The sequence below is a fragment of the Balaenoptera borealis genome (assembly GCF_965194805.1).
Source record: "Balaenoptera borealis genome assembly, chromosome: 9".
NCBI lineage: Eukaryota > Metazoa > Chordata > Mammalia > Artiodactyla > Balaenopteridae > Balaenoptera > Balaenoptera borealis.
The window spans coordinates 29,881,463-29,893,988 of record NC_138873.1 but is presented as its reverse complement, the minus strand read 5'-3'; the positions used below and the strand labels follow the sequence as shown (position 1 = coordinate 29,893,988).

Genomic DNA, 12,526 nt, shown 5'->3' with positions numbered 1-12,526 from the left:
AAAATAGTCCCCATAATACCCGAATGATTTCTCTGGTAAACTTCTGTTTCTCTTTATTTTTTCCTTTTTGGGCCACTAACTAGTAGAGCATTTTCACCAAGAAGAGATCAAGAACTTAGAAAGGAGATAAAACTCAAATCAGACAGTTTTGTTATATACTTGTTTTGTTAATTAAGGAGTAAATGGAAATAAAAATTTTGGTGAAATTGAGCTCTGAAGTGGCTTCTGGGAATTATACCAGTTCTTTTCCTATTATTGCTCTGTCTCACTGTGGCTACAGTATTGCCAGCAGATTACAGTAAAGAGATCTAAAGGAGAATATGAAAATATATATATAGGAAGTACTTATGGTACATATGAGCTAAGATGAAGATCATAGTTTTTGCACATGGAGAATAAAAAAGATTCTGTGGGTAATGGTGAGGGTACCCTAGTCTATACTAACTACAATTATCAAGAGAAAGGCAGAACAAATCTCCAGCTTTTAAGGAAGCATTGGAATTAATCTCAGCTTAATATCATAATATTTAACTGAGCCTTAGGAAGTTTATCTATTCAATGTTTATGTGTAAAAGCTTAAAAAATGCAACTAATTCATCTTATGTAAATAGTTATGATATGACAGTGTTATATTTAAAGTATTAAGTTATACATGATTATTTTCTAGCAAAATAATTATTGCAATAATTCCAGAAGCCTGAAATGTTTATCTGTATATAATTGCCTGTCAAAAAATTAAATGCTATATTGTTTTTCATAGCAGTGAAAGCTGAGGGCCCCTTGGTGAAAACACACATTTTATTTCACTGTGTCAAATCAGAGGTCGATTTAGCCCAAAATTCTGTCTCCAAGAAGCATCAAAAATTATTAATACCAGGTTGCATTTCCTCCAACCTGAAAATTTCAAGATGTAGTTCCAATAAACTTCGATCCTTTCAGTAACACAATCTAACTGTATAGTCCATGGAATTATTTAACCATTTCTTTGACTTAGTAATACATTATTGACTATCTTCAGATCCCGAGATTTTATTCTTGATCAATTTTTGCTTTCCTTCCATTTCATTTTTTTTTTTTCACATATAATCTCTGTTCACAACTCTTGGCGTAGCCCACCGTATCTAGAATGCTCTGGCCACTTCCTATTACTCTAGCCTCAGTGTCAATCAGCCTTCCCCTGTAAGAAGATGTGCATTTACAGATGCTGTGCTCCTCCTTCCACAGAGGCTGGACTGCTTCTTCCCCTCTTGCACTACCCTCCCCCTCCCAGCTTTGCTCACCTGCTGAATTTCAACTCATCCTTCAGATCTCTGCTCGGTACTTCTTCCTCAGAGCAGCCTTTGCTGCTTCTGGTCCCACCGTCATCAGGGCCTCATGGCCTTCTCCTTCACAGTTGCCTCGTTTGATTAATGCCTGCTTCACGCACTACACTATAAGCTCCACAAAGTGAGGGATCATCTCTGCTTTCTTTTGCTCCCCATTGTAACATTAGGATATAGCACAGGGCCTGGCACAAAGCAGGTCCTCAATACATACCCGTTAAGTGAATGAATAACTTCCAAATACACAAATCCAGCTTGCAGTCTCTCCTGGAACTTCTCTTGTAACCACAAAGTCCTAATGTAACTTTATTAGGGATTTTTCTCGGCCATCTCAAACTCCCTTTGTATAGAATGATTACTTTCCATCCCCCAGGATCTTTTCTTTCCAGTAATAATTCTCTCAGTTGTCCTGCCTCAGAACTTCAGAATAATCCTTGACTTATTTCTCTCTTTCCTTTCCCAAATCCCGTTGGTCATCAAATTGTATTTAATTTTCCTCTGTTGTGTTTTGAATCTCTTTATCCTGCCCCTTCCCACTGCCACTATGAAAGTTCAGGCTCTTGTCACCTCACCTCTGAACTGATACAACAAATCCCGTATGGCTTCCTTGGATATAGACCTTGCCTTTCTAGTCTGCCAGGTTGTGGGACGAGCCTTTCTTAAATGATACACTTTCCATATGGGATTGTTCGTTATTAGACAGACAGTATTTAGTAGACATTTAGAGTATACACAGAAGCATGAACAAATAACTTTAAAAGTGAAAGTGTGTGCAAGAGGTAAAAATAAGGACATATACTATTCATGCCTAATTGCTGCCCATAAGAGGTCAAGGATTACCTAGGCTACCTGTTATCCACTTTCTTATTGCCCTTATTCTGGTGTGTTAGATGTTCATTGAGTCTCATTTCATTTTCTTCCTTTAGCTCTAGATTGACAGAAGAGTTTTTGAATTTAACATCGTCCCTAGAAAGTAAATTCCAGAAAAAAAAATATACCAGTCACATAGGTACCTTGATTTTCATTCCCTTTTCCTGTCACCATTACCTACATAGACATAAGAGTGAAATACGATATTTGTGTACTGTACAGTTAGTTAGCTGAGAGCATCTGTTTAGGAGAGTACTTCCCTGCTAGTTCTACAGGTGAGCTCATTTCACTGAGGAATAGTCAAGAATGATACACCAGAGTGTAGCCTGAATTCTGAACACGGTGGGCCAGAGTGGTTAGGAAGAGTTGCATGGAAGATTTAGGGCTACAGCTGGGTATCAAAGGAGAGGTAAGATTTGAAGAAATGGGAGAAAGAGAATCCACAGTGAGGTTAAGGGGGAAAAAAGGACTAGAAACTGAAATTGAAAGGTATCTTTTATGGATGGTTGGTGAGTAGTCTCATTTGATTCATATGGAGAAATAGTCGATGAGATTGGAAAATAGGTAAATTCGCATAGATTGTGGTTGGCTTGGATTTCCTGTTCATCTCTTACCCACCTGTGTCCTCACTGTTTGGCTGCTTCAGGGTCTTTATCTCTCTTTATGACGGCTGGCTGGCTGCTCAGTCTTATTTTTTCTCCAGGACCCACAATAGGAGGAAAATATCCATGTGACACTGCTCCCGATTTTGTAATTTTTACCTCTTCAGACACCCAGATAAGAGATTCTCTCTCTTTTTCTTTATCTCAGTTCCAAATGTCCATGGAAGGGAATGGTATCAGAGTGGCTTTCAGGAGCCACTTTAGGAGCATATGAATCAGTGGTGAGAACAAATTCCAAGAAAAGGATGCTGAGCAGATAACCCCTCAGGTGCCGTCTGCTTTCTACCTCTTCCCTACCCAGAGTATACAACCCATCTATTTCCTCCAACACCCCTTCCCCAAGCCCTTCATTTTATGTAACCCAGCATATATCACTCGCTCCTTCCCTAATTATATATAACTCACTGGTTATCTGTTTCACTAGTATGGCGATTTGGAGCTCGATTTTAGGTCAGGTGTCTACAAACTATGATCTGCAAAGTAGAGATCTCTTGCGAGAGCATTAAGTGGAGTGACAGCCGGACTTCAAAGTAAGAGGAGCTCCATTCACCTCTTTCTGTAAACCCTTCTACCAATTTTTGACCTTCCTGTCCCCGTCCTCAAACTGACCAGTTACTATTCAATGAACCCAATCTCCTTTTCTGCTCTCAAAAACCAATCCAAATAGAAATTGTTTTCTCCATTTCCTGTGGTTAATCCAGTTGTTAGATAATTGATGAATGTTCTTCATGCTGCAATTTAAATGATTTACTTTTCTGAAGGTAAATTTGCCAAAATGAGTATCTAGGTTTGGACTTTCTTTCTTTTGAAACCAACTCTCAAACCTACCTAAAGAAATACAATCAGCCATCAATCACTTGTAGTCCAAACTTGAAATTTTGGCCCCCTCTCTTTCAGGTATTAGGAGGTCACCAGTGAATTTCTGATCAGATAATAATATTATTAAAATTGTATTTGCGGGCTTCCCTGGTGGCGCAGTGGTTAAGAATCCACCTGTCAATGTAGGGAACAAGGGTTCGAGCCCTGGTCCGGAAAGATCCCACATACCACGGAGCAACTAAGCCCGTGTGCCACAACTACTGAGCCTGCACTCTAGCGCCCGCGAGCCACAACTACTGAGCCCACATGCCACAACTACTGAAGCCCACGTGCCTAGAGCCCGTGCTCCGCAACAAGAGAAGCCACCTCAATGAGAAGCCCGCGCACCACCATGAAGAGTAGCCCCTGCTCGCCGCAACTAGAGAAAGCCCGAGCGCAGCAACGAAGACCCAACGTAGCCAAAAATAAATAAAATAAATAAATTAAAAAAAAAAAAATTGTATTTGCGATGACATATCAGCCAGGGCACAGGTGCCATGGAGGCAAGGAAACCAACAGTGAGACTTACTTAAAAGGCCTGAGACACATTTAGCAAATTGTGGTTATTTTTGGAGAAGATCTTATACACCATTTTTTTCATGGTTTAAACATATTTTCTAAATTTTCTACATCATGTATTTATTTTTTTGTCTTAAGAAGGTGAAATAATGGATTTGGCTTGAAATCGTCATGGTGGCAGTGGAAGGATCTGGATTCTTCTTTCTGACAACCTGCATTATCCTCCCAAAATAAGAAAACTCCTGATTTCCTCACATGTATTAGTGATGAATTCCAGAGAATGGCTATGTTCCTGGTCAGCCTCTTCTATACTAAATTGAGTTCCTCTGAAGTCTTTATGGTTAATGATCTAAAACAGTCTTTCCGGAGACTGTTAGCTGCTTTGAATTAATTTGGTCAGAGTAACACATCACATAAAGTAGCATTTGTTTAGTGATTTTTATCCAGAGGATCAGAGGAGCTAAGATAAGACTCTACTTTGCATCACAGTAATAATTAAAATTGTTATTCATTGTGAGTAGAAACATTGGGGGTCCCATTTTATGTTGGACCGACTTAACATGAGAACAAACTGGAGGAGCTTAGTTTTCTTTTCAGCAGTTCAATTATAGGAACATTTATTCTTGCCCTTAAAGTTACCATTTATTGGGTATCAGCCATGTGTCAGGCACTGGTCTGAAAGCTTGAGATACTTCAGTGAACAAAATAGGAGCATACGTAATAGTGGAGTATGTTAGAAAGCGATCAATTCTAGGGATAAAAGGAAAGATGAGGAGTACTGGGGCGAGTAGATTGTGATTTTAAATCAGATGATATTTAAGTAAAGGCTTGAAGGAAATGAGAGAGTAAGTCAAGAAGAAGGCTGGGGGAAGTGCATTCACTTCAGGTTGAGCAATGCACAGACCCTTCAGTGGATGCCTGCCTGGCATGTTCAAGCAACAGCGGGGAGAATAGTGTGGCCAAAATGGAGAGAGCCCAGAGTTGCAAATTTGAAATAGCAACATTCTAAAAAAAGCTACTATTTCTAGTCTTTCCCATATTTTGAAAATATTTACTTGGAATTTAAATAAATCAGTTGCAAATATTTGTTCTTGACTCATTGGTAATAGTCTCTGGCAGGCATCTCATCCATCACTGCTACCAGATGGGACTGATCCACAGCCAGGAACACCTCTCTTTGCCACACCACACACATTCTCCAAGACCAGGGCTCTCTCCTGATCAGAAGGCTTCAAGCGTCTTCATCAGCAGAGCTCAAAAGCCTGAAGCCTGTTTTGTTTGTTTCTTTTTTTTTAAGTAATGCTCCTAAAGTTTCAGCTGTAAATATAGATGAGGGCTTAGTAAAGATTCTAAACATTTGATTCGTAAAGGTGCAGGGATTCTGCCATTATCTCACATTTAATCATCACATCTCAGTTGTCTTAGCAACCTACACAATGTTCTCATTTGCTTTTCAATAAGCCAAAGGATGAATGGATTCTTTGTTCATGAGTTTATGAATTTCTATCACCTGATACTTGATGTCTTTCTGGCATGCTTACTGTGCCAGATAACTGTCTCTATTTTCTTAAAATTCATGTAACCAAAATTAAACTCTGTTTTTCCTAAAAAACTAAATTTCTAATGGGAAACTATCCAACCTCAGATAAACATAAATAAGCTTATATTATAAAATGTTTTTGTTGTAACTATAATTAATTTTCAAGGCTCAGCAAACTTGGCAAACTCAGTTATCCAGCAGATTTGACACATGCAGGCATATTTGTGAACTAAAGAGAAAGAAAAAAGCCTGATGACAAATCTAGGTGTCATAGAGTCGAGTCCCCCAAAATCACATGCTTGCTTCTCTCTGATGCTGTCTTGGAGTGTATGTTCTCTTACCTTATGTATATCTCTAATTTTCGAGCTCATACCGTAATAAAGTGGATGTTGGCATGCTTACACGGCATAATAGGCAAATGTGGTAGACTGCCTGAGTTCAGATTCCAGCTGTTTGGCCTTGTTGTAAGCTACTTTACTTCTCTGTGCCTCACATATCCTCACCTGAAAAATGGGATTAATACCATATTCTCCCATGGGGTTATTTTAAAGACTAAATGAAGCAATATAGGGAAAACACTTAGAGACATACCTGCTACATATTAGGTGAATTTAAATGACGACTCTTATTACAAATACGCGTAGTGTTGGTATTGATAAGTGACAGTGTAACAATAAAAAGAGACAGGAAAATAATGAAACATAAATGTAAGAAAGCAAAATGCTTAATCATGTGGGATGTTTTGGCTATTAACGCTAGAAGCCCTGTATGCTTTAGTAACCCCTGAGGGCAGGCCTTCGTACAGTGTACTGATTCTCATTAGTGTTGATCACCTTGATTCTATAAGTAAAAGTTAAATTGTGTTTATCATCATAACACATTTTAGAATTATTTCTATATAAAGTGATTTCCTTTTAAATGTGCTATTGCTTAAAATGGTGTACATCTTAGCGACAGCGAGAATTTGACTAAACCCTAACGAGCATTCTTTGAAGGTTCTTGATAGCTGAGATTTTGGAGAATTATTCCTTTTTTCCACTAATAGGAGCAACTCAAGTGTCTGGATCATTTAGAGATTTTTTTTTCAGTCCAGTTCTGGTACCTAGCACAGTACCTGCCACATAGTAGGAAACGAGTAAACATTTATTATATGAATGAATGAATGAATGAGCAGCCAGTTTTTACTTTTTTGTTTCTTTTTTGGTGAGAAGTTCTTCATGCCTTTACACTATTCTCACCACGATATGCTGCATTATAGATGATAAGGCTTAAATGTCATTTGTAAACAAGGGCAAATCCAAGAGAGGCCTCGGTTTGCTGTAGCAAGGAGAGTGACTCTACATCCCAGCTTGCCCCAAGTACAATCCCAGTTAACTCCGGCTGTCCCAGTGTCCCCTCTGGTTAGAGACACTTGACTTTCAAAAAATCCCAGTTTGCCTGATAAATAGTATGATCACTCTAATTCAGATCATCATGCCCTTACCAAACTTTCTGAGATAGAAAATGTGACAATCAATCTCTCTTTCTCCATCCCTCCCTCCTTCTCTCTTTCTTCCCCTTCCTCTGTGTCTTCTTCTCTTTCCTGTCTTAGGGGTGACTTTTATCATGGGACATGGCACTTTTAGCTTTAAAGTGACACTATGTGAAAACGCTCCTTGAAACAAAAGGTCACATAGGAAATGATTGTTCTGTTCTATAGGCTTGACTTAAATAGGAGCTTGTCTGTTGCATTCTGTCATGTGATTAATTTGTAGAAAGTCCATGCTTCTCAAGAATAATACCGTCTTTTCAAGAACATACCCAGTCTTATGACATGACGTGATTTAATCCTGTATTATTTATCCTCCCCCCGTGTTACCCATTTTTTCATTTTCTACTATTCTTCTGATGGAAGATCCAGAGTCCCAGCTAATGGGGATGTTACGTGTCATGCTTGGGAAAAAGATGACTAATGTGGTTTGGCAGGATGCCGAGGGAGCAACATACCCTCCTGCAGCAGCTGCTGTGGGAGCATCGTGCCTGGTATCCGGCATGAAACAGAACCGGCTGCTGTAGCTCAGACATGGATTTTTACATAGTCTTAATCATAGTGTTGCAGAGGTGCTCTTGGGGGTAGTTATTGTTCTAAGTTTCTCATTATGTATTGTTGTTTATTTAAAAAAGAGAAGCAATGCTGATAACCATGGTGGAGAGAAAGAATGAGCTGTGTGTGTACATGGCGAGATGACCCACTGTGTGGATGAACCACCAGTGTTTCTCCAAAGGGGATTTTAAGAGTCGATTCTTTGCTATGCGGGACTGTCCAGCACATTGCTGGACCGTCGGAACCTGGCTTCTTCCAAATCTCAGTAGCGGCCCCGTCACTGTGAGAACCCCTAACTCCCTGGTGTGTTTTCACACGCTCCCCAGGTACCCAATAGATGGCTGATTGTGATCAGAGGAGGCTACTATGTATCTTAAAAAATTCATATGTGTCTCCTGGAGGTTTTTTTTTTAAAGATTTGGGAAATACAAGGTTTAGAAAATGATGCTAGGGAAGCCAGCCTTCCAGAAGCCCAGAATGAGTCACTCAACTTTGTTGGAAAAAGCGCTCTCTTCTCTTCTATAGCCTCTGACAGTTAACCCCAGCTGTGGCTCTCACAGACACTTGACATTGGAACAAGGGCATCCAGTGAGAGCATAGACAGCAAAACACAGCTCTTCAATAACTTGGCAAAAAAACTCAAGGTCGGTGTCCCAATAACATCATTTGACTGTAGGTGCTACTTAGACAGTCAATAAGCCCCAGAGTCAGAACTCAAGGTCTTTTCCTGACAACGGGAAAGAGCAATGTAAGGTTTCAGAATTATTTTCAAAATTTCTGTATGTTCAGTGCCTTTTAATCTTTCTATTCCATTTCCAATCTATTGAATTTCTTCTGACAAATTCTTGGTATTAGGGCATATGAATTTTTATAAAATCGAATTTTACTTTATGGAAATGTTTTTCTTCATGCAAGGGGAATTAGTGATCTTTGAGGAATATTAGGAATAGTTGGCTTATAAGTACTGATAACCTCTCCTTGGTTTCTCATGTATGAGTGCTCTAAAAAGGGATTGGAAAGTCTGTGGAATTAATTTATCTTACTTGCACGTGCAATATACTCCCACGTTCTTTACATTGCATTCTTTTGTACATCCTTTCCCCTATGGTCATGCACTGAGGGTCCTTTTTAATTAAAGCAGTTGAGTGGCTGCTAAATAAAATTGGGAAAAAGAGAAGACAGGCAAAACGGAGGCTTATCTTCAGGTCAAGAATCAGATGAATAGCAAAGGAATGCTTGTTTTCCATCCCTGCAATTCCCGAGAGTAACCAAACTGGTTTTACAAACCATGTGAATTGATTCTGTGTCTTGGGAAGGGCAAGGGGGTTGTTTAAACTAGTTTATTTGAAATATTTTGAGTTTTCTACTTTTTAAATAATGTTACCTCTTTTTTATGGGAAGGAATTTTATGCAATAGACTTTCATTAAATTGAATTTTCACCTCCAAAGTGAAGCTGCATATCTGTTGGTTGAACTCTCACTAACTGAATGACTATCAGGGCGGGTTTCCATTTCTTCTTATTTAGGGAGTCAGATTTATCCAACTGCTATTTTTTTTCTTCATATTTTCATGTTACTTTTACCCAGCGGGCTTTTCTGTTGATATTGTCAGTAGTAAGAGTTAACTTCTGAGTCTGACATGTGTTTCTTATTTCAAAGTTCTCTCCTAAAATTGCTCTTTTTGCATGCAAGCTATAGGTTTATTTGAAAACTTTGGTTTTAGCACAGTCCAAAATTTCGATGAAACTGTGGACATTTTCTTGGGTAAATTGTCCATACTGTAGAATGGGAGGGCGGTTTCCTAAAGAAAGTCCTGGAATGACTTCTCTGAAAAGAGGCCAATTTGCAGATTAAAACTGTATTTAGTAAAATCTTGCCCCCCAACTGTTAACTTGTAAAATGTGTATATAAACAAGAAACCTGCACAGGGTTATTATAGCTGATACATTTGGTACGTGATGCGGGATGATTGATTTGTTTACAGATTAATCATAAAGCATGGGGATGAAAGTTAATTAAATAAGAATAAGGTATAGCATCACTACATGGTTATTTATCTTCTGGCTAAATGTGTGCCTTCCAAGGTCTGCAGTCCTTCAGGCTTCTGTTTAGAGCAGTGCCAGCTCAGGTCATGCTAAATCCAGGTCAGAATCTGAAAGGAATCAGCTTGCTTTGCTAGTGGATTTTCTGGGCATAATTTATACATGCTCAATTTTTTTTTTCAGTGTCAGACCAAGCGTATTTATGTTATAATTTATTCTTCATTTAATTTGGAGCAAATATAAATTATTCCTAATGAAGCATTAGGGACAGAAGGAAATTACTTTTGTTAAACAAGTACTTTGGTATATTTTCTCCCTCTTTCAAGTAGAGGATTCCTGTGAAAAACCGGTATTCAGTATTACTCATTATCTGGTTGGTTCACTAGATCAAGATGTCCGTGTGTAGTGTAGAAAGATGGCAAAAGTTAGGGAGTTAAAAACAGGTTGATACAAGCTGTTGAGAAAAAAAAAATCAAATGAGACCACTTATGTTTTAAATCAAGAATATGTTTTCAGTGAAAATATTTTCTAATGATTCACAGAAGAATGTTGTCAACTTTGACTACATCTGCTGAAAATCAAAATATAAGTAGTTACATAGCATTGAATTCTGGCAGGAGTTTATACTGTGACATGAAGCAAAGTTCCCATTAAATGACAATACTTTTTATTTTTCTGGCTTTCAAAGTAGTTTTCTGACTTTTAAAAATGTTCACAGCCTTGTTTTTCTCCTCCACATTATATGGATAAATTGGCAACATGCCCGTTTGATTTCCAGAGTAGGTTTCTTAAAATAATTTTGATGGTAAGATAATTGTTTAATGACAGTGTATAAAGTTCTGCCACAGTTTAAACAAAATTAAATGAGAGAAAATACAAAGAGGGGGTTTTGTATAATTACTGGAAAAACATAGATGGAAGGAACAATTAGGCGGTTAGATCTGAAAAAATGGCAACATGGGTTTCCAAATTTTGTAATATCCATAAGGATTCCGTGCCTCATTCTCTGACACTGCTTAGTTTTTTACGTTTCTGAATCTGCACATCAGAATAGCAGTGCATTTATCTACTTATTTATAGGGTTTTTGTGCTTATATATTCTCTATTTAAAAGTTTCATATAAAAATGAAACACACCTACATATTATGTGCAAAACAACATCATTACCAAAATCTATCCAGATAAAAGTGAGAAAATTACATGCGAGCCCCCTTGTGTAAACAGTCTGCACCAATATAAGGACTTTATTTAGCAAAATTCATGAAAATCGACTTCGCATTTTTGCCCTTGGACGTCGTTCAAAGGTATCACACTTAAGTCAAGGATAGTAATATAGCACACAAAGTATTATTGGTTACTTCCTCTTTTAACAGTGTTATTTTTCTATATACCTTTGAGGTGTTCTAAATTATGATTTGGTTTCCAACCGACTTCAGTTAACATCTGCTTCTTTTATGTTAAGCTGTACACCTTTTCTTACTCACTTGGCATACATTCTAATCAATTCTAACCTCTTTGTAAGAATGTAGGAAAAGAGTTTGAAATGACTCATATGGGCAGTTTTACTTTTGGAATTAAACTGAGGGGCACAGCTCAAGTGTTTCTACTTTGTTCTATCACTCTCTTCTTAAAAAATAGTATCAAATAAGCATAGACTTTAGACACAAAAAGATCTGAGTTCAAGTGTCATCATCCTACTTACTAACATTTAAGTTTCCTCTCCTCTTTTACCCCAGAAATCTGGTGCCTTCCTCTTTTATTTTCATGAAGACTAAATTAGATGATTTTATGTTTAATGTTTGACACATAGTAAACACTCAACGAAAGGTAGTTATCTTCCCAAGATGTGTGCACAGATGACCCTGGGGACTTATGACTTGACCTGTTTTAAATGTGGCAGAATCCAGGACTCAGCTTTCCTAGAAATACGGAGCCTTGGATTGAGGGTCTTTTTCTACATAACCTTCTCTAATACCAGAAACACAGTATTTTAGCAGACCCAGCAAAAAATGACAGACAGCAGCAGTGCCACAGGAGAATGTACTGCTTTTTCTATCCTTTGAGCAGTAACCATAGTGAACTAAGAGGAAAAGGGAGGAGAGCTGGGGAGTTGCCCACCACCCCATTATGACCAGCCATCTTCACTGTGTATGGGAGGACTTTCCTTGACCTTTCTGCTCCAAGTGATGTCTAGATAATTTCAGCCAAAACATATTTTTTTTCAAAAATATTTATAGGATTCTTGGGAGGGGGGATTTACATATGTGTATGTGTATATGCACACACACACACACACACACACACACACACACACACACACACACACACATCTTGTTTCTATCATTGTGGTTTTGTGGATCCAGAATGCACACCTACCACAGACAGCGTAATAACACAGAAGGATGTCTAATGGTAACTCTTAAAACTTCCCCTTATTAGGGAGAAGTACTCTGGTGCCTTTGTTAAGTTGTAGAGTGGCAGGCTCTTACTGTGTTATCTTTATTATTTAATTAGCTGCTCATTATTTAGTAAATAGCTCTCTAAATACAATACCTGCCCTTTTAATTCCCTGTCAGATTTCTAAAAAGGTAGCATTCATAAAATAAAACAGTACTATAAAAAGCATTCCA

The 12,526-nt window shown here is 38.1% G+C and overlaps 1 protein-coding gene across 14 annotated transcripts in view; it reads left to right on the top strand.

Annotated features, from left to right (window-relative positions):
* The window catches only part of EYA4 (EYA transcriptional coactivator and phosphatase 4), a 258,904-nt gene that overhangs the window by 135,638 nt on the left and 110,740 nt on the right, over positions 1-12,526 (top strand). The window lies entirely within an intron of this gene.